Genomic DNA, 27,386 nt, shown 5'->3' with positions numbered 1-27,386 from the left:
AAACCTTGCTGTTTAGAAGCTGATAAATTACCTAATGAATTCCTTAAAATTGCTGCCTCCTCAATTGCCTATCCCATATCAGTCCTAATCAACCATTCTATCTCTGAACAATATGTACCCCATCTATGGAAAATATCCCACATCATTCCCCTACACAAAGGTGGCCCCTCTAAGGATCTACCTAACTACCATCCCATAGGCATACTCTCCCCTCTAGCAAAAATCTTAGAAAAATGCATTCACTCCCAACTCCTTGCCCACCTCCTTAATCACAAACTCCTATCCCCCCACACAACACAGCTTTAGACCAAAACATAGTACCAGTACTGCCCTGCTATCTTTCACAAACACTATTCGAGATCTTATAAACAGAGGCCAAATGGTCTCCTCCATAATCCTTGACATGTCAAAAGCTTTTGACACCATCTCCCACCAAATCCTACTAAACAAACTATCATCCCATGGCCTCAACACAACAGCCCTGTCCTGGATCCATAGTTATCTCTCTGTCAGCAAGCCACCAAATGGGAGAACATTCTGTCCCCCCTTCTACCCATCACTGTTAGTGTACCCCAAGGATCCATACTTGCCCCCCTTCTCTTTATAATTTTTACTAACAACCTCAGCTCTTCAACCCAACTTGCCTCCATAGTCCAATACGCCGAAGACTCTACATTAATCTGCACAGCCCCCACCCCCCGGACCTAAAAACAAAAATGCAAAAATCTTTCCAAGACATAGAAAACGACCTCACTAGCCATCAACTCATACTTAACCCCAACAAAACCAAGTTAATTGTCTTCAATTACAATAAACCCGAAACATGTCTGACTCCACTTTCTATCCTTTCCACAAATGGAACCAAAATAGATCCCACCAGCCAAGCCAGACTTCTAGGTGTCATAGTCGATGATAACCTAAGGTTTGACACCCACATCCCCCTCACCATCAAAAAAGTCCACTCCAAACTTGGCAGCACCCTTTACAGAATTAATCTTTACCTTACAGACAACACCAAACTAGCCACTGCCCGCACATATCTACTCTCCACCCTCCTCTACGCCCCCCTAGTATTTACAAACATTTATAAATATGACCTAAATAATCTGGAATCATGCTACAACAAAATCGCCAAGTTTGCCACAGACCACCCTTACAAATCCCACCACTGCTCTGTACTCTCCCAGCTGAAATGGTTAGCACTACCAAACCTTCTAACATTTAACTAACTGTCCATAGCACACACACACACACCCGTGCGCACTATATATATATATATATATATATATATATATATATATATATATATACACACATATACATATATATATATATATATATATATATATATATATATATATATATATATGTTTATATATATATATATATATATATACACATATATATATATATATGTATACATATATATATATATATATATATGTATATATATATATATATATATATATATATATATATATATATATATATATATGGATTCACTTTGAATAATGGAATCTTCAGAACATCAAAGTTCTGATCATCGAGACCAGAACATCGAAAATTCAAAATGAACCGAAAAAAAAAATCACAAACACTATGTTATGCAGGGGGGCTTCGCCCCTCTGTGCCCCCCACACCCCCCTACTTTAATATTCCAGTTCTGAGATTGCGCTAGAGTGGGGTAAGGCAAATCTCCCATTTACCACTATATGCGGTAGCGCTAAACAGGAGATTTCCCGTACCCTTACTGCAATGCCAACACTCAGATGGCACACACACACAACATGCAGGGCACCTCGCTGCCCTGCATACACACCCAACATTCCACAATCTCACTTACCTGGCACTTCCACTTTAAACCTTCGATGTTCTGAACATCGATGTTCTGGTCTCGATGATCAGAACTTCGATGTTCTGAACATTCGATGATTTAAAGGGAACCCATATATATATATATATATATATATATATATATATATACATACACATACAGATACACATATGCATATGTACATGTATCTATGTGTGTATGTATATACATTTACTATATGTATGTGTATATGTATGTGTGTATATATATATATATATATATATATATATATATGTGTGTGTGTGTGTGTGTGTGTGTGTGTATGCATATACATGTACATAAATATATATATATATATATATATATATATATACACACATATATCAAGACTTGCCCAAAAATTAAAGAAGAACCACACCCAAAGACTCAGAAAGCATGTTTATTTCATCGTGTTTTGGTGTTTCCTGCATTTTAATACCATTCTGGGACTGTTTACAGGTTTTTAAATATTTTTATACATAATTTCTGAGTCTGACCACATGGGGTTTAGCATGCGAAAGTGATCCTGATTGTTTAGTCTGCCTCAAGGTATCCCACAATCCAGTGCTTGTCTGTAAAAAATTGCATCAAGCAGGCCTTTTTCTTCCTAAAGCTCCTATCACTGCATTGATTTTACATGCATACACTGCTGTCTTTCAGTCAGTGTTTAAGTAACATTTCATGCCATTCAATGACTGCTTAAAACACAAACAGTGCAAATGCCACAGAACAGACTTTCAAAGTGCACTTTGCTGCTGCTTCTTTTTAGAATGGCTAAATTGCAGTCTTTTGCGAAACCTGAATTGTACTACTTCTACTCATCTCCCATCCCCCTTCACACCTAACTTCCCTAGCTGTTAAAGAGCTAAGGGTAATGTGAGCTGTACCTGCTGTGATTGCCAGCTCACAGCAGGAAACTTGACTCATGTACTTTTTCGCTGTTCTTTCCTTTACTTTTTGTATGGGTAGAGGAAGGGGAGATTTGATTAATAAGCTACAAGTAAAGGAATATGAATCGATTCTCCAGCTACAGGCTGATTGTCCCCCTGGTATTAATCAGACTATCACTTTAAAACCAATTCTTAAATGCAAATGGTTGTGTTTGAAATAAATTTTATATGTTTCTTTAACTTTTTAAGTGTTTTAATTGTTTAATTGCTAAATGAATGTTATTGACTGTGTAATTTTAAATTTCTGTTTAAGAGATGTTAATTTCTGAATTGTTATAGCACTGAGGAAAGGTTGTTACCCAAAAGCTTTGCTGTTCCTATATTAAAGTTTTATTTTACCTACACATTGCTGTGTTCATTTTATCATTGGGTAGGGGAATGATCAGAAAGCTGTGACATCACAGGATGGATGGGTTTTTAGCACGATCGTGGTGATGTCAGTTTGGGGAGGGAATTGGCCAGAAAGCTACCTGTATTCATTGGACTTGATGGCATCAATGAATTGGAGACTACAGTAAGCTTTCCCATGGTGGGATAAAAGATTTTTGAAAGTGAAACCACCACAGTATAGTAAGGTACTGTTCTAGTGGAGAGAAACAATTGTTTTAAAGTATTTTAAATGCTGCATTGTTTATTTGTAGCAGGGACTGTAAATAGGGAGAAAATGGACAGCAACGTTGAACATTTAATAACAGAATCTGGTTGTTATCCTTTAAACAAAAAAACACACATTAGTAAGTAAAACTTACCTAGGTGGGGGCTACGCCACCAACACCCCAGTGTGGAGTGCTGCACCCCCACACCTCATAACTATATATACTTAATTCAGAATTGCTCTACAGTGTAAAAAAGGACATGTTGGGCAAGTGCTTACTAACCTTGGGAAAAATTTATTCAGGCATTCAAGTTTTTGGTATTTTCAACTTGCGAAAATTTATTTTGATTATATGGGGTTTCGAGCTTCAGAAGGGGATTCATATATATATATATATATATATATATATATATATATATATATATATACACACACACACACACACACACACACACACACACACACACACACACACACATCCATGTATGTGTACAGATCCCTATCAGCTGATCGAATTTGGCCACATGATATGATCGAATTTCCGAAAAATAGAAACTTTTAAAGGGAGATGGGGAAATTTACCTTTTTCCTCAATGTAGTGCAGGGTCTGAGTTGGTATATATAATTTTCTGGGGGTGAATTAATGCAGACCCACACATAGGGGTATAGATTTTTTTTTGGGGGGGGTTCTTGTTTTTCTTTTTTAATCTTTGAGTTTTCAGAAATTTGATGATACTGTCACGCCAATATGAATTTTGAGTTTCTCAAAACTCAATCAACTGACATAGATCCATATATACATACAGTATATATATATATATATATATATATATGTATATATATATATATATATATATATATATATATATATATATATATATATATATATATATATACAAAACAGTACAAACAGGAAGCAAAGAACAGGAGGACACAGATACTGATGCAGAAAGGAAAAAATAATCCATGAAATATCAGCACTCCATATCATTTCAGTATGTGTAAGTATAAACAAAATGGGCAAATTCATATTTTATTATGCACAAACCAGTTTCAATACTACATGCAGCTTCATCAGTGTGAAATTTACATGTTTCAATACAGTTGATATATATGAAATTCAAGTTCACTCTAGCACTAACATCTACAATTAAAAAATTTAAAAATACTTCTCTGCTTTAAAACAAGTACTGCCCCTGTCCAGCTTCCATCTGAATACCTCAGACTTGCTGCAGATAGTCTTGTATATCCTGTTTCGATTAAAATAAACTGCTCTGTCCAAGAAAAATCTACCCCGCCTTACAGAAAAAAATACTCCTTCATAAATGCTGCTCATCATCTGAGCTCACAAATTATAGATCAATTGTCATTCTCTCACCCTTATACCAGAGCCTTTCTAATGTGCACAGATATAATAAATCACGATAGAAATTCAGGTCTTCTAGCCTCAGCCCTATGTTAAGCAATCATTAAATTCTCCTAAGTATACTGTCATTCTGTGGCCTACCATCTTCTTCACTTATCAGGTTTTGTAATTACCTCATTAATAGGTCCTGATTAGTGAAATGGCAAGACAATGTCTCCTCTTTCCTTCCTGTATCCAGTGGAGTCCCACAAGGCTCAATCCTAGGACTACTGCTGTTTAAATTAACAGTGGCCTAGAAACAAGAGCCAAAGAGGGCACCATAGTACAATACACTGATGACACCACTCATATGTACTGCTATATGTATATGCCCCACGCACCCCATATTCCAACCACTCACCCAGAAATCCTTCTCCTCTGTAGAATCTTGGCTTGACAACTCACATCTCCTTCTGAATTTAAAAAAAACTGTTCAACACTCCCCAATAACTCTCCTTCCAAAAAACTACCTTTAATACATTGTCATCCAACAATATCAGTATAGAACTGGTATCACACACCAAACTACTGGGTGTGATTATAGAGAACTACCTGAAGTTTCACCTCTGCCTTCAACGAGACATAAAAAGACACACCAAAACCTAGGCTGCCTCTGAAGAGTAAAACACTACCTTACTGACTCTGCTAGAAAAAACATAGCCACTTCTTTTTTACTCCCCACCCAGTTATATGCCTTTCCCATCTTAATCAATCTCAACTCCTCTCTATCAGCCATACTCATACAATGCTGCAGCAAAGTAGCCAAATGTACAACCAACCAACTATATAGATCATATCACTGCCTCCCACTAAACTGGTTCAAACTTAATAATTCACTGTTGTATTCACAATTAATTACAACCTTCAAACTACTGCACAGCCCTCAAAAATTACCATCTCCTTATTCCATCATTCAGCTTCAGCCATACACTATTAAGAGGCCTCTGTGCTCCACTGACAAATATTATCCATAACTAAACCTAACAAGAATGCTGGATACTCTTGTATTCACACGGTATTGCTAATAGCTGGAATACCATCCCATTCCACTTAAGAACAGTCTGCAACCAGAAAGACTTTAAATGCCAACTGAAGGAGCACCTAATATATAAATGGCTCTGCACCTACACCACCCCTCCTTTAACTGCTACTAATATAGCTGCATAAAACTTAATGTACTGCTATCACAAGTATACACTCCTCTGTCATCCTTTTTATTTTTCTTCTGTGTTTTCTCCTCTGTCCTTTCTTTGGGTTGCTCTCACTCTTTATCTTATCTTACTATGTCCCGATGTTTAACAAGTCTTTACAGCAACAAATATTCTTGTGTAAAACCTGCCAATCTATGCATACTGATAATGTTGTATACTGCATATATCTCCCTGAATTTAAAAAGATATTCATATACAACCATGTAACTGTTATTTTCAGTTGAAACGGTTTGTAAATGATGTAACTTATGTCAAGGATAGATGAACGATAGAACTGTTGTTTATGAATGAAGCTGAATATAAATGATGAAACAATGTAAATGATGTCCATGATTTCTGTACAATGGACCTTTTCTCCCCACACCTCCAAAAAAAAAGGGACATTGCTAAGTTGGACTTTCCCAGTAAACAAATGTCAGTAAATGATTAATACAATAAATAATATATCCTATGACCATAACAAAGTTATTCTTAAAGAGATGGTCTATATTATCCCATCAAATTACACACAATAAACTTCAATTTACTCATTTAATCCAGTAGGAAACAATGCCCCTGTTAAAATAATTCATCCATTTTCCTCATAATGTAATAATTATCTCAAACAGATTTTAAAAGTTGTTAGCCCATGAATTATGGAATCAGTACCAACTGCAGAATGTACCGCCTAGTGTTATATAATGTCCTACATATCCTTTTGTATCTCAGCTCAGTTCATATTCTGGAATTCATTACTAGAACCTGTTGAGATAAGAAGAACATTGCCACTATTTGTGTGTTTGTGTATGTGTTGGGGGGGGGGGGGGGAGGTGACTTAGCACACATTGTGTTATGTTCATTATCAGCAATAGCTGTAGTAAAAAGGCCTCCGGGTACACACCTGTCAGTAGCACCTCCTAGATCTCTTTTCTTACAGTAGGAAAATATTGATTTACATGTTAGTGTTTATTATCTGAGTTTATTATCAGAGTTTTCATCAGGTGACTTATTGACACTATTGGCAAAACCCTAGGATACCCTCCTTGTTCAGAATTTTCTCCCAACAATATGTTGGTTACTTAGCTAGTGTAAGGTGACCATACATATTTTGCATTTACCTTACTATTGTGGCCCAGGTCATGGCTAAAAAGGGCCCTTTATGACCTCCTCACTTATCTGGTTAATAAGTAAATAAATTAAAAAAGAAGACTGACAAAGGGTTGCCTGTTGTCTCTTAGAGTTGAATTGTGTTTCCATTTTTACTTGTCTTTCCTGAGTAGTCCTGTAAGCCAGGACTATTGTTGATTAGAATCTTTAATATGCTATACATTTACTAAATCGATGCTTAGACACCAGTTGCACTTCAGGTTGTTCTGAAGCTATTAATTTAATATTATTTAATAAGATAAGCACACATCTAGTAATATTACAGTCAGACTACATTATTTTCTTAGCAGAAGAATGCATATTACAGGAAATGCATTGCATGAATAACCTCTGACCTATAAGTCTTCCAGGCAGTAGTGGCATATAGGCCCACTCAAAGAAAGCAGGCCAAAATGTAAAGAAATTCAGAAAGATGCCAGATAAATTAACTATAGCACAAGTGGCAACAGCTAAGTGGAGTTACTGTGCATTATGCTTAGAAGAAATCAAGAGGCTGTCTGAATAAGCACTCAGCTGGCAACAGTTGGTATTCCAGGAAGTTATGATCAGATACCTGTTTTAGTTTCATATAAGTCAAAACTATATCATTGACTAGACGAAATTATGGACTGAAGCCTTAAATACTTGCTCAATATTCACACCAAGAGGTACACACACAACACCAATCAAAAATGTATTTATTTATTTTAATATTTGTCCTTTGACACTGGGAAAGTTCAACTGAGCCAGTGGCCCATTTTCAAAGGAGACCCAGGGAGAAAAGCGACACAGCAGATTCAAAAATATTTAAATGGTATTTGAGTAAGTATAGACTAAGAAAAAAGCCCCAAAACAGATTAAATATTTTCCAATAAGATTGGGAGAAAGGGTCAATAAAAACACACAAAACATTTTACAGAAGCTGATAAGTAATTAAATACAAGGGGGAAATCCCCATAACAGATAAAACAGAACTGTCATTGTATAGTATTACTAGTAATATATGTGCTACAGTATGTATTTGTAACAAATGATAGGGACAAAGGAAAAGTGAAACCTGAAGGTGAAAGTTGTAACTGAGGAGAAGAATATCAATAGATTAGAAGAGAGAAAGGTTTACCAGATTGTCTTGTGGACATTAAGTGAATAATGTGCTAAACATGGACAGGAATTAATAAAATAAGAAAAGTCAGGTGCATAGGGGATTAACAAATGGGTGAACTGGATGACACCTTGATCTTTTTCCGTCTGCTTCCTTATACATTTAAAAGTAGAGTCTGCGTTTTTATAGGAGGATAATTTATCCTTAAAAAGTCTCTTATATGCATATCATTTGCTTTTCAGTTAATTGATTGTTTAGGCCCACTATAGTGGGCAGATTGTTTCAGTAGTATACCACTCACTCTCTGAAGAATTTATTGTTCAGGTTCGACCGTTTACTCTTATCCAGCATGCTATAGTTCAGTAACACAGTGTTATTACACCGTATTTTAAAACACTATTTTTTTTTCTCTCTTTAAGGAACTTGCATATAAGCTGTATTTTCTTTATGTCTTCGAGGCACTTGCATGTCCTTATTAAATCCCCTGTGTCTTCTGGTAAAGTATGTATCAATATTTGTATGGCTACTGCTTTACAGTTCTGCATACTTCATTACTTGTCTGTATTCTTATGCACTAAAGCCTTCAAAACAGTATAGTGTTCCTGGTGAGTTGTGCAGTTGTTTTTTGTAGGATAATGCCATCCATTTTCCAGCTGGTAACAGTTCAGTCAATAAACAGCTGTATGACAAGTTTTTCTTGCTGCAGTGTTATGCATTTTACCCACCACGACATTGCCACTCCTGTAAAATAATACATCTGCTCCATTCCTTCCACTTTTACACTTTTCAGGACAATTACATTTCTCTGTAAAGGGTGAACAGTAATATTCATTAGCAAGTATTTTACTTATTTGTGTCATACTTTGCCTGGGTCCCACCCTTACTCTTCTGGTGGCTTTCCTTTGTCCACTGGCATAACGTAATATTTAGGGGAGTGTCACTCCTGCTGTAGTAGCAGTTTCCCAGGTTGGGATGTAGTACAGTAGTTATAATATCAGTGTGGACACTTGTAGTTATGCACAGGTGGTCAACTCATGTAGAACATCCAGTAATAATTTGTTTTTATTCATTTCTTATGCTTTTGCAATGGAAGATTCTTTTGTCTGGCCCTTTTTCTGCTGCCTAGAGGTTCCATGTTACCAGACACAGTCCAGATCTGTTATTTATACCCATACAAGACCACAAGACGCAGAAGACTTCCCAATGATTTTTGGTATAAAGTGAGGGAAATCGCCAGTCTAGGTTATTAAGGCATGGGATGTAATCATCTGAGCTGAATGCACCAAGTGCATTGTTAATGCTTAACACAGAATCTGCTAACCATTTCCTCTTCCACAATTCTCACTAACTTTAATTTCCTTCATTGCAAGGTCACTCAGTTGATACTTTTTGCGACCTATAGTGACTTTTCTTAGTAATAACTCACTATATGATGCGTCATAACTTGAAGCCTCTAACCCACAGTGTTTGTTCCCTTCAAAGATGCTACACACTAAAGATTCTACCACCTCCATGACATTATTTGATATTTATGAAATTCTAGAGGCTCCTGAAACATACCCTACCTCTTTTAAATCACCCACATCTGGGACTCCTGTTGCTATTTAGTAAACAATTAACGGGATAGCTGATTATGCAAGGTGTCTTATGAGAGATGCACCCAGCTATCATGTCGAGTCACTTAGATTGTATAATAATCATAAATGCTTGACCTTAACTGACATACATCACTCTGTTTAGCTTTTATGCTTTACTTCAGTTCATTGTCTTATACATATATTATATTGGACTTCCATTTTCTTATTACTTTTGACTTATGGTTCTGGGTCACAGCTGAACCCGTTTCCTTGGAGTAGTCTGATTAGACAACACAGATAAATAGAGAAAGTAATTAAATAACATTACTAGCTGCGATTAGTTTGAACCTCTATAAATGCATTAGACTGTTTTTCTCTCAGACGTTTTGCTAAGTATTGCTCAAAGTCATTTAAGTGCAGGTACCTGTTTATTACAAAAATGTCATCGTACATTTTACTGTCATGTGTGATGATTACAGCGTTCACAGTTAAGAGTATGGTGACAATTTAGTAATCTGAGCATGCTCAAAGCTGTGTCTGGTCACATGTACATTTGATGGTAGCATTGACACTTTGTAATAAACTAAGCATTTATTACATCTTACATGTAACCTAATGCTATGAAGTGTGCCAGCTGTCTCTCAGAGTGCAGTGAAACATGACAACTGTGATAATAGCCTCACCATAATTCCTCTGTAGATTGATGTGTTGTGCCTTTGTGTCATTATATTTAGTTAAACAAAGGTGATTACCACACTGATGTACATCGTGCTCACATTGGCACAGGGCAAATCTCCTTACATAAAACTTTGCTCTAGCTGAAGTTCTAATTATGGCTTCCCCCTGCTATGTGCACAAATATTTTAAAGTATTTAAATAAGTTAAGCAATGCTTTACAATCCTGGCTTAAACAGTTTTAGTGCTTGTAAATTTTATAGCTTTCATTTGTTATGTATGTCATACTTTCCCTCTCTTGTTTCTTCTGTTATCTTTTCTTAGATCAAAAATATCCACCACCACCCACATCTCCACAGAGACATGCATGCGCGCGCACATGCACACACACACACACACACACACACACACACACACACACACACACACACACACACACACACACACACACACACACACACATACACACACACACACACACACACACACACACACACACACACACACACACACACACACACACACACACAGAGATGCAAACGCACACACACACACACTCACACACACACACACACACACACACACACACACACACACACACACACACACACACACACACACACACACACACGCACACACGCACACACACACACCAGACACACACACACACACACACACACACACACACACACACACACACACACACACACACAAACAAGCATACATTAAGACACTGTAAGCCTACTGGAATCATTTAACATGAATCAGTTCATGTAAAATAAATGCATCTTTAGTGATAGCAAACACATTTCATCCAGCAATTGTTACAAATAATATGCCCATGTAAAACTTGTGCATCTTGTACTGAAAATGGAAAAGTGCGTTAGTTAGACAGATCTCTATGCATTCACCTAGTGTGATGGAAGGATATACAGATCATCAAATAAAAAAACAGTCTGATTATATCTCTGCATCTAATTATTTCTTTTCTGTGGCTTGGATGGTATAACATCACAGCCTAAGAATCCAGAAAGTGTATGACCTTAACAGATGTTTAAATGGTTTGGCTATTAAGTGACCTTTCAAAAGCAGACTTTTGTAGTGATTTATTATAGTCTAATTTCCAGTCTTACCATCTTTGGGCATGGCATTCATTTCCGCTGCTGTGCCAAAACTTCAGCACATTTCTGTTTGTATAACATGATAAATAACTGCAAGACTTTTTCTGGAAATCTCTAGCTGACTGTAGTTGTAAATGGATGGATATTTGCTCTGAAGCTAAGTAATATCATTCCACACCCTGTGAATACTGTACAGGAATAACACTTCTCATATGTGTTTTTAAGTTGCTTATTCAGCATAATAAACAAAGTACTTTGCTGTTAAGGCCATCTCATTTCTACAGTGGTGCCTCTAAGCATACAGCTTAGCTGTCCAGATTCTTGCCTAATAATTTTGATCAGCTCCTCATAAAATAAGTGGTTTTCTGACAAATTACTGCGGACTGAAGTCACTAAATAATAACATACAGTTGAGTTTCAGACATCTTATACTTCAGAGAATGCATGATAACACAAAAAACTTTCTAAGTTTATAAGAGCAATATTTCAACATTTTCCCTATTTTTGGGCCTTTGTCCTTCCTGTTATTTTTGGCTTTGTCCATATTTGTTGTGCGAAGTGGTTGAGACGTATGCCTCTAAAATGTACGGCCGTGAGGTCCCAAGGCTAAAAAGAAGTTTGAGTTACTCTGAGGCAAGCTTCATGAGGTGAAATCATGGGAGTATTACTTACTGTTGCCATAGCGAGGAAGTTCACTGAGTAGCTCAGACCATTGTTGAGAGGTGCACACAGGTATCTCCTTGTAGCACATGCCATTCACCATTGAACACTGTGTTTATTAGCATGACTGGGTGTACTGGTGCAGAATGGGGATAATGGAAGAACAGGTACCGGATGAATACAGTACACTGACCAGCAGGATAAAAGTGTCAAGCAAGAATAATGAGGCTGGTAACTGTCGGTAAACAGTGAAGTCCTACTTAGAAAAGTTAAGGGCTGAACATTATAAGATGTAGTTTGGAAGGATCTGTAGCAGTAGAAACATAGATGATAAAAATTAAAAAAATTCCTTCCAGTAACATACTGTCAGCAGCATTTCTCCATTATTTAAACATATGTTGAAATGAAAAACATCACTTTGAAAAGTAACGTGCTTCTGACCATATTAAGCATTTGGCCTACTGGTATCATGCTGGATTAGGTAATGGAATATAACTAGAAGTAAGTGTCTGATAGTTTCTTATCTGGTAAGAACTGCATGAAGAGTTTGCTGTAGTTCTTCAGACTGAATGCAATAACATAAGGATCTTTGTGATTCTTTATAGCAATCTCTGCCTTCTTAGCAGGGAACCTTAGTTTTAATATAATTGTACCTGCTCATCTTACCTCATCTCATATTTATAAATCTACAATAACAGCTGGGAGGAAGCAAGTATTTTTAAGGCAGAGGAAGAAAGGGTAAGATTTGTAACTTAGGATAAGCTTTGCATAACAGTAGTGGCTAGCAGAGGTGGCCTACTGCTATTGCCGGAGCAACACGATGCCCTTGTGGTTGAGTCAGGCTGATCTGTGGACCATACAGCATGCTGACTAAAAGCTTAGGGAATTTCTTGCATGCTAGTATATCAGGCTTTTAAGAATGGGATGGAAGGGTTTTAGTGTAAGGGGTAGTGTGTTACTTACATTTGGTTAAAAATGAATGACCCACAAGGAGAACTGTCAGCTACTATTGAAGAAAAATGAGCTTGCTGCGATTAACAAAGAGCCCGTAATCTCATTCAGAAAAACAAAATGTATGTGTTCAGTAACTTGATGACACAGCCTTTGACACATTTATTGCTTTCACTGTCGGTGTTGAAAATTACATTCACAGAATAAAGTAACGATTTTAACTTTGTCAGCCACATTACTAGTGACCTAAACTACACCAGAGAGATATGCTGTATACAAACTGCAGCTGTACATGTCTAGTATGTCCAAAAGGCATCTCCACTGACTCCTTATCACTGCAAAGAAATCCAGTCTTCAGAAAGTTTTGACTGTTCAACTGCATTATTATAAAAAAGGGAGATGTTTCTTTTCTTAAATAATATTATTGTATAACATGATACAGTATTTCAAAGGTGTGAATAAGTTAGATATCTATCTTCATTAGGGGTTCTTGTATAGCCACAAAGTCTGTACATTATTGACCAAAAATGCTTTACCCCCTGGATAAAGTATATTCTAGCCACACTTTTCTATAGTGCATTACTATAATATCCTCTTTCCCATGGCAGTGCTTGTACTAAATGTACCAGAGATATGCAAAGGTTGTGAAAAATCTAAAGAAGAACACAGAATGACTATGCCTTCTAGTTACAGAACATGACATTCTAGACACTCGGCTCACTAACCTAGCTGAAGTAATTCTTGCATTTTTGTAAGACGACAAACCCCATGATGGCAAAAGCTTGCTGGCTGTCATTCTCCTCCCTGCCCTGGGGTGCTTTGCTCTGGGGTTTTTCTTCTTATGCTAGATACCTGTGTCAAAATTCATACAACTTTTATAGACTATCATTGACTACCTTTCTTTTTTGGTTAATACAATAAAGGCATCGCAATTATTTTGTGTATTAAGAGTACACAAATTTCAATAAATAGCTATGAATAGCTCTGTTAAGTTCATTCCTGATATTTTCTCTAGAAGTTTCTTTTGATTTGAATACCTTTTTGCTTTGATATCACTTTACTGTATACAAATATTAGCAAAGAATGTAGATATTTTCAACAGGTATATCTCCCCAACAGTTTTAGGTCAAGCCCCCAAAATGTTTCTTCCTTGACACTATCCTTATTTTATAAGGGGTTTGCCTTCAGTTGGTATGCAGTTTAAGAAATTAGGAACCAATTAAGTTCCTTTGGATAACCATTTGAAATGTCGGGACCTGCTAGACTGAGCCCCGAAATGCAGAGACTGAATGGCTGAAAGAATGGACTTACATATATTAAGTCCAAGATGCCATTTCTGGGAATATTCTCCTTTCTCTGAGGTATGGCAATCTCAGATTTGCTATATATAAGTTCAGGTGAGTAGGAGTGCAGGGATAGCTTGCCCCCAAAAGAAGTTTTAAAAAGAGTGATTTTTCAGATTCACTCTTCTCTGGGTTTAGACATTTTTTTTTTATTTTTGGCACTTGGCGTTTCAAGCACTGACATTTCAATAGGGAGCACTTTATCTGTGTGCATCAGCAGGTTCTCACAAATTTTCTGCATAAACTCTATCATATAGAGAATATATTTAATTTTGATGAAAAGGCAGGTGTTGTACAAGAGACACTATGTGTAGATATACTTTGATAAACATGCAAGAGTTAGGATGCATAATAATGCACACCAATATCAAAACATTTGCTTAAATGGTAGAGCCAATTCAGGAAATCTACAGTATTAAAAAATACAAGGTTATAACATGATAATATAAAATATCATGCATTTCAGAGAAAGTTTCACCCTGCAAAACCAATGCAGTACATAAGGACAGTCAGACAGGTTAACACATTGCTCTAAGGGAGTTTCAGATGATCTTTGACATAAACATTTGCCATTATCATTCCCTTGTAAAAGAGCAGGAAATGAGCTTTTAAACAGTTTGCCAGTAGGATAAGATCGTAAATGGATAGGATTAATGTAAGAGAAATCAAGGCAAAGTGCCATAACAATTAATCTAATAGGAAATCTTACTCAGCATGTCTGCTTCCCTTTCCTTCGACTGTCCCACCTCATTGATAGTTTTCCTTCCATTTAACTTTAGAATCTCAGGAATCTTACAGAATACCTGCCAGATGCGATGGTGCTTTCTTTATTTCTTTCTTTCATAATTTAGCTCTTCTTCTAACCACTGCCTCATTTGTGGATCAGTCTATGTTGGGGTCTTTAGCAAAACATTATGTGAGCAGCAAGTGACCCCCTTCTTTCATATTGTTTGGCACATGGCCATCTATACACTTTGTCGTCAGAGGTGCATTCAGGAAACTGCTTGAAAATCTGTTTTCAAAATGCATTGTATTATTATTTTTATTTATTATTGAGAAGCAGAAACAACAAAATGGACACTAAGAAGACTATTTAATCATCTCCCAGACTGATGCAGCCCTTCTTCTCAGTGTAAATAAGGTGGTATAGAAGAATGCTTTCAGCTAAACTTAAAAAAAGAAATGGAGATTCAGGATGTTAAAATGTGAATGGTTTAATGAACTTTATAATATATATCTGCCTGGTAATTTCTCTAACTTTGTTAGAGAGGAAAAATAAGAAGGACCACTAGTGCACAGTTCTATAATCTGTCAGACTTGCATTAAATTCTTAGTATATTTATAATACATGGAGAGAGAGAGTGGTACAGATTTATAAGTTAGACAGCTGGAAGGTGTTAAGAGAATAACTCTCAGTTAGGAGGTTTTAAGCCTGTGTTTGAGTATCCATCAGAAATGGTAACAGACACAAGACCGTATCATAGTTCAAATCTGGTGCTGATTAGAAGAGAGAAAACTTAATTCTAGAGTACCAGTAACTTTATAAGGCAGTGAAAATGCTATATATTAATGGCATGTACATATGCAAGTGCAATACAACTGAATATTGGAGGAGTTTGTCTCCACTATCAGGTTTGGTAGATAAAGCAGTCATGCCTTTACTCCGAGAATAACCTTGATGGAAAGGAGGAAGACATTTTTCTCCTGCATTTTAGCCCCCTGCCTCATTATTAGCTCCTGATTTATTAGACTGTCCTTTTCTACTCAAAAGTCCTCCTACTCAGAAATATTTGCATGGAATTTATGCAGATTTCTTTTGTGGTTCTGCCTGTAACATATTATTTCCCATAATGGATACTATGATTTAACACCCATTTAGATATATTGCATCATGTTGTCACACTCAGTTTGAGCCATGCCTAGTAATAGTCATCCTCAGCTTTCCTGCATTTTTTTCCTTTTTAGAAGTTTGTTTGTTGGAAAACGCTGTTCCTTCTTGCTTCTTCAGTAAGGTTTTCTGACTGAATACTTTTTACATTTGTTTCTTCTACTCATCCTACATTTTGTGTATTTGTTTCTTTTAGCCTTCCTCAGTACTGCATAAGGGTGAAGCCCTGTCTGTGACTCAGGTGACTAGGATTCATTTATGGGGCCCAGCACTAATGAGGTCAAGCAGGCAAGGAGAGGAGATGAGGGAAGGGACATGGCCTGCTCATCTGTTGCAGTGGTTGGCAGAAGAATGCATGCACTCGAGTGCACATTGGGATGGTGTGGTTTCTCTGGAGAAGACTGGTAAAACTATCTCCTGTGCTTCAGGTTTGGTGGGCAGGGCTATTTGCTGACAATGTCACTCACAGTAGCAAGAGATGACCATTGCAGCAGCCCACTACATGGCTCTTTTCTCTACACAATCAAGCGTGAGTATGAATATTAACAACAAAAGAATGATAGCATAGTAGCAATAGGATACTGCCGCATGGTACTTCAATCAATAGAATACTGCCCCGTGGTACTTCAATCTCCTCACCCACCTCCAAACATTTGTCAGAGTTAAACTGGGTGAGGCTAGTGAATGGGAGGAGGCACTTGAAGTTTGCTGATGGTCAGCTGTGGAGAACCAAAATCACCATCCGAAAAAGGTCTGTGTGTTTCATTTCATGACCCATGTTCTCATAGCAAAATGTCTTCCATCCCGTTTCCAATTTGCTTAGGTTCAGACTAAATCAGCTATTCTGCTAGCACTGTGTTATTTATCCTGCTTGTTCAGTATGTATTCTGTAACAAAGTTCATTAACATAATTCCCTACTGACTTGAGTGTACATACAACTGCATCACCGTTCCAGTCTATATTTTTTTTTACATTGCCTATTTCTCTGGAAAATGCTGTACTTTAAACTCACCTCAGTGTACCTGACACGTAGCTGTACAGTTATCTTACTTCTGATACTGTAGTCCAACACATTAATAGTTATCTTAGCAATTATGAACCCTATATATCACTATTCATGTCAGGTTGAACACATTAGAAAACATAGCCATTTATTACTGTCCCAAAGGCAGCATCTTTTTCTTTCAGACTGTGACAAAGTATTTTATAATTAAAAAAAAAAAACTGTTTTAGTTTCCCCTGCAGCTGTCTGACATAAACCATGTCCTAGAACCACTCCTTGGTCATCTACTCCACCTTCTCTAACACCATTTTTACTTCTCTTTCAGACATGGACCCTGCAAAAATGGAAGTCCCTTGTGTTAGCAGTTTTAGTAAAGTACACTGAGAGGAAATCAAGGTATCCTGGTATGACAACTTCTTTGCTAAACAATCAGGGACAATGTCAAAATAATAAGGGACAAAGACTCAAAGCTGTGAACAATGTTCAGTATTACTCTAATTCACTAGATAATTAATAGAAGGTTTTATATCAACGTGCATCTTCTGAAGAAGAGGAAGCATGGAACTCTAATGTCTGGCACTAATGACCGACTTTACTCTTCAGTGATTTGCTAGAAAAAATTAAAACTTTTATGAGAGACAGTAAAAAATAAAAGACAAAATTCATGGATGTTCTAAAAACTCAAGAAGATTTGACAGCTATATCTGGGGCAGTGCTATCCTGACAGCTGTGGAAGGCTTTTTTGAATGCCCTATATACTGTCCCAATTGTCAATGTGCATTAGATATGCTAGTGCCTCTGGACTGGCGTTGTTGGTCTCTCTCAGTCACAGAGATCCCTTGGCTATACACATCATTCCACCCTTCTGGAGTAGGTGAGCTGGTAAAGATGTCTCTTGTCTGAATCCCCCCAACCATCTTCTCAGGGATCAAATCTGAAAACTGAACCTTAATCACTTAGGTCATACCCAGAGCAGTATCTCACATGCCATGAAGCCAGCATGACAAAATACTTTCCATACTGTAGAGAGCCTTTACAATCTCCTGAAATTTGTACAAGCATCTATCACCATTGTTGTAAATATTTGTTTCACTTGGTACCTCACTGTCTGGGGACCATACCGTTCAGCTTTTTAGCACATAAAATGTGTACAAAGCCAAAAATAATTTTTTTTTTTTCTTTTTTTTTTTCAATTTCTGACTAGAAGAACATTGACTGGGTTATTTTGCTGCTGCCAGGAAATATACTGATACAGAATGTTACAATCTATAGACAGACGTAAAGAGGTCTCAACAGTCCTAAGAGTTTCCCTGCTCATTTCAGTGGTGTCTTCTGCATACTGGAAAATTCCAGTGATGTAATGGCAAAAGGGGAAAAAGGAAACGCATTTGGGACAAAATCATTACACCTTTGTCAGTTCTGATTGTTGATACGTACTGGTAATGACTGTCACAATATGATAGGAGGAAGAAGATAGAGGGACAGAGGAAATTATTAATAGCATATAGCAATCAAGGCTTTAAAAAAACAAGTAGTATTGCTTTGTAATGTACATAGTTTATAAGAGTTTCACAGAAAGTAGTTCACACCAAGTACTGTAGCTGCAATCCTTGTGTTGGTTGAATTGAAAAAATGACAAGATAAATGTATAAAGCCTCTCTTGAGAGAAAATAGTTTAAATATAGCATTTGATGGGCAGTTGGACTCTGCTTTACTCTGCTCTACTGTAAGTAGCCTATATCGGAATAAAGATAAAAAAAAGGCATTGATGGTGTGCTCACAGAAGTAACAGTATTTTTCTGGAATTCAGCTTTGTTGATAAGGAGAAAGATTATTTTAGCCAAACTTTCTTTTGCTAAAACTGTATGATAAAAGTAATAAAAATACATTATTCAGAGAGGACAGAAAACTTTATCCAGGAATTATTCGATCTGCCTTCAAAAAGATTGGAGAGATTAGGACCTTAAGCTAACTCTCTTTTGATTATTAATTTCTGTACCCAATCATGGTGTAACTGAAATCATCAAAGTAGCAAGAACCTTTCTTGTTACATTGTCTATGGCACATGGAAATATTTATATATCAACCTGTTAGTGTCATGTTTTGTTTCACAGCCTTTTTATCCTTTATGGCACAAAAAAAAAGTATCTCGCAGCTAGAAACTTGATTCTTCTTCACCAAGTGTCTACTAGCGCTAAAGATGGTCATTCACTCTGCATCACAAATATCGTCTTCTCTGAACCTTATACAGGAATACTGTGCTAGGCTAAAGTGCCTCTTCTAGAAAGTAAAAGAATAATGTATAGCAAGTACTAGTCATTCATAGAAATTAGAAAGCTTTGAAATGTTTTTGTACCACATAAAGAGATGGGGCACAATTTCTCGGGTCTATATTATATTTTCGAAAGTTTCAAACATCAAACACCATATGGTCGACACCATATGAGCGATGTTTGAAATTTCAAAAATATAATAAAAAAATAAAAATAAAAAACTATACTTACCTAAACGCTGAAGGCAGGGGGGCAAGCCCCCCTGCACCCCCCACACCCCTGCTACTTAAATATTCCTACTCCTAGATCACACTGCATTGAAGTAAAGGGAAAATATTCCCTATGGCGATTTATGTGCTACGCGCGCAACATTTCGATGTTTTGACCAATCGGGTTCGCACAATACACGCTCGCCATTTACAATTTTCGATCAGACGATAGGAACCCGATTTCTCCACATTATGGCACTTCAGAATATGACCATCTTCCAAATATTAGTAGAGCCTTGGTTGATAAACAGTGAAACTGTGGATTGTGTTGGTAGCGTGCACATTCAGCATAGCAGCCATTATAGTAATCATATATTTTTATAGCTGGTAAAACATTAGATCATGTTCTGTCAGAAGGTACATATAAAATAGACAAAAACAGTTACATGTACAGCTGTAAAAAATGTACGCTAACATACAAGTGCAAGCAAATCTTTCAGAAATGATAATGATTAACAGACTTGTAACCAGGTAAAATGGTATTTTTGGACATTATCTTTTAGTAAATATCTACATAATTTTTCTTTATGTATGTTACAAAATTTTACACTGCTTAGAGAGTGTGCTACACTTGTTTTTCACAGACGTTTAGGCAAAATACGTAATAAATCATTTAACAGAAATGCACACAAGTAAATTATTGGCTTATTAATTAATTGGTCACATGCTACAAGCTATATTAATTGCAATATGTGTTTTAAACATTGTCTGATGAAGGCTTGCATTGCATAGCCGAAAGCGCTTACCATCATTTTATTTCGTAATAAATTCAATTTGGAATTGGTGTCCGGTACTTGTCATTGTGCTTCTGGCTTCGTGGTTCATTAGTTTGTCATTTTGGAGTATTATAATAGTTTATGGCTACCGGTAGCACGCAAGAGGCGGACACAATGGTTACAAGAACCGAATTTGACCAACTACAGCAGTCGGTTCTAAGTCTCACTCAGTTAATTCAGCAAATGTCTGGCAATAGCGGAGTTCCGAGGTTACCAAACTACAATAATAGAAACGATAGCGTTGACAGCATGGACAGTATTCCTCCAGGGCAGGTACCAGGGCAGGTACCAGTGTATCAAGAGGAAGAATTACATAATAATGATGTGATATTTAATGCCAACGAACTACAACAATGGCTTAACCAAGAAAAATTTAATGGTGATGATAAGACTACCAATATTTCTAGTTTTTCACAATTGGTGGATGATTTTCATGACTTGGTATGGCGTTATCGCAGATTAGTACATGAAAACATTTATTTCAAAGAATGTATTAAAAGACAACATGTTCCAAAAGGTTTAAGATATTGGAAGTACCCTACAGCTTTAAAGGAGAACAGTGCACTTCACAAGGAGCTATTAATGTTATTTGATCGGCAGGGGTGTGAGTTCTTACAAATTCTCATAAAACACAACAATATTGAAATGGAGCAATTAAATGCAGAAATTCAAAGTATGGATATAAAAATAAAACAACAATCGTCATTTAAAGCATGTCATTATCAATATACAGAGGTGTTTAATAAAATAGACAAGTATAGTGTCATTGTGGTGGAAAGGAAAAAACGTAAACTGGAAAGAGATCGAGTGGATTATTCCAAGGGGCTGGCCTATCCGAAACCATCGCGAGGGCAATGGCGTAAGGAAGTAACACGCAACAATTCGCAAAATGGGGATGAATTTCCATCGCTCACACAACAAAATGGTAATAACCAGGAATTCCCTTTAGAAGATGGCAGTTTGCGACGTTCGGAACGTCTTCGGAACAAGGGCAATTACAATATGAGGAACAACAGCTCCCGAGTGTGGAACAAACAGAGGACTGGCTCACGCAGCAATCGCAGTTAAGTTCAGTAAGTTTGCATAATGTTTCACATAATAGTCTATACGGTAATGAAAGTGTAGCAAATTCATATCAGCTTATTTCAAATACCAAGGGTGACTTTCATATTTATAATTACAACTGAACAAGCGAACATATTCAGTAAAGGCCTTACCTTTGTTCCCACAAGTAGGGCAAGAATAACTGATTTGGTTACAGAATTAAAACTATTTACCAGGAAGATCAATTTAGCTGTATTACATCAACAAGCTACATTCATGGAGACAAATGACAATAACCCTTGTCGTATACCAAGTATCATGAATCCACCTCTACATCCTAAAATAAAGTTATTTGAGGACATATGTGAACTTGATTTCAGGCATCACATTTGTTTTAATAGTAAAAGACAAAACAGAAGTAATAACATGATTTCAACAAATTTGACAAAAACTGAAAGGGACATGATAAATGAATTGAAAATTAATCACAACATTCGGATTATGCAGCCGGATAAAGGTGGTGGACTTGTCATAATGAACTTACATGACTACAATCAACATTTAACAAATATATTATTTGATGAAGCCTATATAGAAGTCTCAATCAATGAAATTAACATTTCTTATTCTAGAATTGACTACAGTCTAGAGGATATGCTTTGGCAGGGGCAAATAACTAATGAGGCATATATGTATATGAAAGTGGACAATCCCAGAATTCCCATAATGTTTGGAGCACCTAAAATACATAAAAATTTGGATAATCCACCAATGCGTCCCATAGTGGATGCAGGGGGCTCAAAAACCTATCATATAGCAAAATATATTGATATAATATTAAAAGAGAAAATAAAAAGTTTAGCACACATTTGTAGGGATTCTTGGGATTTTCTCACTAGGATAAATGAATTAAGTATTAACAATGTGGAAAATATTAATTTCATTACAGTTGATGTAAAAGATCTTTTCACTTGTATACCTCATCATTTAGGTATTACTTGGTTCTCTGAATTCTTTTTTGAAATAATACCAATACCTCAAGACCAGCTTAATGCTATGGTAGATTTATTGGAATTGGTATTAACCAATAATTATATTTTCCATGATGGTCAATACTTCAAACAAATAAAGGGAGTGGCAATGGGTTCTCCTGTAGGCACTCTATATGCAAACGTCATCATGGCAGTTTGGGAAAATAGATACTTATTTCCATCAGAATTTATGCAGCACATTGAGATGTATAGTCGGTTTCTAGATGATTTGTTTTTTATCTGGAAGGGTCCAGTAAAATTAATTGAGGCTTTCATCCAATATATAAATAACACTACTGAATTTTTGGTTTTCACTCATGAAATAGGAAATCAAAGTATAGCTTATTTGGATATTTATTTACAGAAAGATATATATAAGAATTCTTTAAAAGCTAATATTTACCGCAAAAAAACCTATTCTAACAAATTTTTACATTTTGACAGCCATCATCCTCCACATATAAAAAAAGCAGTTTTAAAAGGTCAATTGGTTCAAGCTGCACGTATTGTCTCAAATTTTGATGAATTTGAAAATGAATGTCAATTCATAGCAAGCATGTTTTTAAACAGAGATTATCCGAAACATTTCGTGGATGGAATAGTAAATGAAGTTATTAATAAAAGATCTAATGGATTTTATAAACCGTTGTTAAAAAACACATTAATTTTCAGTGATAGTCAACAAGATTTAATAGTTAATAATCGATATATAAGAAAAACACAAAATAACAATGGTAGCAATTCTGACACGACCATTAATGACAGGCCCAATGTAAAGTGTAATTTGGCGTTTATCACCACATATACGCAAGATTCTGGTCACATAAAAAACTTAATTATGAAAAATTGGACCTTATTGAATAGTGATATGTTAATGGAAAACATATTAGGAAAACAACCCTCAATTGTATATAAAAGGGACAAAAATTTAAAAGATTGGTGCAATTTTGGACCTATATCAGATGTAAACAATGGATGTATGAGAAAATGTAACGTGTAATTACTGTCCATATATTATTGAGGCTGAACATGTTTATATTAATGGTATTTACATAAAAGTGAAAGGAAAATTTAATTGTAATGCCTCTGGAGTAGTTTATGCAGCAATATGTAGACAATGCTCGTTTTTTTACATAGGAAAAACTGAGCGGAAAATAAAACAGCGTATTTATGAGCATATTTATGATATTGCTAGAAAATCAACTAATAATGCTCTATTCAGGCATATTTCACATAATGATACACATAGATTTGGCTTTATAATATTAGAACAAGTACGACCATCTCCAAGAAAGGGTCCTTGGAAATTAATTTTAGAATCCAGGGAATATTGGTGGCAGGTTTATTTGAATGCAACACATCTGCCAGGACTAAATGATTCTATATCCATTGCTAGTATATTAAAGCTTAGAGTTTTTAATAGATACATTTATTATATTATATATTCTGATTAAGTATATAAGTTATAGGAGCATGTATTCAACTATTAAATATACATTTTTATATTTTTATAAATGAGTTCATAGTATATATAACCATGATGGATTATTCATGGAATTTTATGTTTTAATTGATGTTAGTAAATTATTGGCTTATTAATTAATTGGTCACATGCTACAAGCTATATTAATTGCAATATGTGTTTTAAACATTGTCTGATGAAGGCTTGCATTGCATAGCCGAAAGCGCTTACCATCATTTTATTTCGTAATAAATTCAATTTGGAATTGGTGTCCGGTACTTGTCATTGTGCTTCTGGCTTCGTGGTTCATTAGTTTGTTGTTTTGGAGTATTATAATAGAAATGCACACTTTCTTAATCAATGCCACTCCTGTTTGTATGCTTAATAAATAATGTTTTGGGGCTGTGAATGCCTTCTGGACAAATGTTATGTGACCTTAGAATGTAAAGACACTTTTCAATACTCTGGGAAATGGCACTGCAGTATCTGGGAGACATCAAGTTCAGGCCACCTTTATTCACCCCAGATGTTATGAAGCAGTGCTTGCTTGCTCGACAGGTGGGTCCGTACAGCCATCCATCTGCTATGCTTTGTATTTTATAATTTTCCAGTCCTGGGGAAAAAATTAAATTGTACTCATTGATTGCTGTAAGTGGCGACTTGATTTTCATTTATAGGCAGGGCAACATATTTAGGAAAGTTGGCTTCACATGCTTCATTGTGAAACATGTTTAGACATTTTATTCAGTTCATGTTCTATAACACCTTTACACCTAGGAGCTGGGGAATGTCACACCTCTACTTAAAATACTCCAAATTCCAAAGGAAGCAAGAAGGACCACAGGGAACCAAAAATATATTGTCCAAAACTATTTATTCCAATACTGAGCACTTTTGTCTGAGTTGTAAGCAGACTTCTTTAGAGTATACAAACACAAACCCACCCAGGTTTATATAAATCCAATAATTAGTCATGTGACTCCACACACTCACAAAATTAAATTAAAAGAAATAAAATTACAAAAAGAAATACACATAAAAATTGGAATAAAAAGAAAACTGTAAATATATTTCACACAAAACTATATATTCAAACCTGATTTGTTTGTTTGTGTCTTTCGGCTTTTCCCGGTTAGGGGTCGCCACAGCAGAACTCCGGTCCACTAATGATTGGTAGTGGATTTTTATATACCGGGTTACCAGCCCTGACGCACAACCTTCAACGAAGGCACGCCCCATTCACGTATGCCTCCACACAGAAGATGCTCTAGCTGAGAATCGAATGGGACAACGTCTTGCTATGAGGCGACAACGCTACCGCAGCACCACCACCACAGGGCTCATTCAAACCTGATAAAAGACTTTAATTTTAAAACACTACCAATAGAAACATGCTCATTAAGTCCGGGGGGGTTAGCATTTAACCTGGGTTGCCAAAGCAACTCACATTACTCCAATAGATCCTCCCAAGGACCTCCCCTAGGGTTTTTCAAAACACAATCTAACCCAAAAAAGTAAAAAGTAATTAGATGGGTGATCAGTGACACATTTAACCAAGGAATTAGTGTCCTTGTTCTTTCTAATATCAAAGGAGTGCTCAGGTTTTATATGGATTTATATAAACCTGGGTGAGTTTGTGTTTGTATACTCTGAAGAAGTCTGCTTGCAACTCAGACGAAAGCGCTCAGTATTGGAATAAATAGTTTTGGACTATATATTTTTGGTTCCCTGTGGTCCTTCTTGCTTCCTGTGGAATTTGGAGTATTTTAAGTCGGGGTGTTGGTGGGTTCCTGGTTTAATGTCACACCTCTCTCTGTCCTGCATCCACATTCCTGATCATTTTCTTAAAATTGGTTTTAAAATGCATAAGCCAAACAACTGTAACTGTTTTATATCAAAAATGTAATATGATAAAAATGAAAAAAAAAATTCAGAGTTACATTTTCCTTAAATTGTCACATAGAATATGTCTTGGAAACTGTACCATGGTGTCAGCAGCACTTTTGTTAGACAGGTTTGAGCTGTCACATGATGGCAGTAAAATATTTTCTGAGTGCCTGTTACCTGAGATATTTAAAAATATAAAAATGGCCTACATTTACATAATTAGCATAATAAATAGCATTCAATATCGTTCATGCTATACAAGTTACTGTGCAAATATTACTGACAATTTTCTTCAACTTCTCGAAGGTTTCATTTAATGTCTTGCATTAGTTTGTAAGTCACTTGTTCTTGAAATACTAACGTACATACAGAACTGCTGTATATCCTTGCAGCATCTGTGAAACAGCTAGCAATGTATCTGGTTTACTGTACCATACATGAAGACTGCAATGTGTTTTTCTGTCTCCCATCATGGCATTTAGTACTATGCCTCTCAAATGTAACTCATTCAGATATGAAAATATGAATTTAAACATGACGAGTGCTTAATATTGACTCAGTAGTCCATCCTAGATTAATGATCTTAATGTCATTTTGTTTCTTATAATTTTTCTCTTTCAAATGTTGCCTATTATTAATTGATACTTGACAAAGTTAAGGAAGCCAGCCCAAGAAATTGTCATAGTACTTTAGATGTGAATAAGTTAATATGTGTGTATGTTTGTACGTGTGTGTGTGTGTGTGTGTGTGTGTGTGTGTGTGTGTGTGTGTGTGTGTGTGTGTGTGTGTGTGTGTGTGTGTGTGTGTCCATCTTTGTCTCTTTATCTGTGTATCTTGCCATTAGAAGGAACAGTTGCTTCCCTGTTGATCTCAGGATTATATTGAATTTGCTTATTGTCAGATTATTTGTAAACTACTGCTATCCAACATAGAGTAAATTCAAAACCCAGTCCACTCAGTTCAAGTTAAGATTGTTTATTAGCAAGGGTTTTGTATTCAAAAGATCATTTTTATTTCCTAAATTTTGCAGATAGAGCTTTCTCCAAATTGGTACATAGCATTGGAATAAATACACTTCTAACTTGAGAACTATGGTAAAATGAGTAATATTGTAAAAAAAATATATATATATATATATATATATATATATATATATATATATATATATATATATATATATACATA

At 36.0% G+C, this 27,386-nt stretch overlaps 1 protein-coding gene across 1 annotated transcript in view; it reads left to right on the top strand.

The window, feature by feature from the left end:
• The window catches only part of COL4A2 (collagen type IV alpha 2 chain), a 1,470,466-nt gene that overhangs the window by 522,002 nt on the left and 921,078 nt on the right, over window positions 1-27,386 (top strand). The gene's annotated exons all lie outside the window — the stretch shown is intronic.

Source organism: Protopterus annectens, chromosome 5.part0 (assembly GCF_019279795.1).
Source record: "Protopterus annectens isolate FY-2018-M chromosome 5.part0, PAN1.0, whole genome shotgun sequence".
Lineage (NCBI taxonomy): Eukaryota > Metazoa > Chordata > Ceratodontiformes > Protopteridae > Protopterus > Protopterus annectens.
The sequence above is the reverse complement of the archived record's forward strand: the minus strand, read 5'-3'. Positions and strand labels throughout refer to the sequence as shown.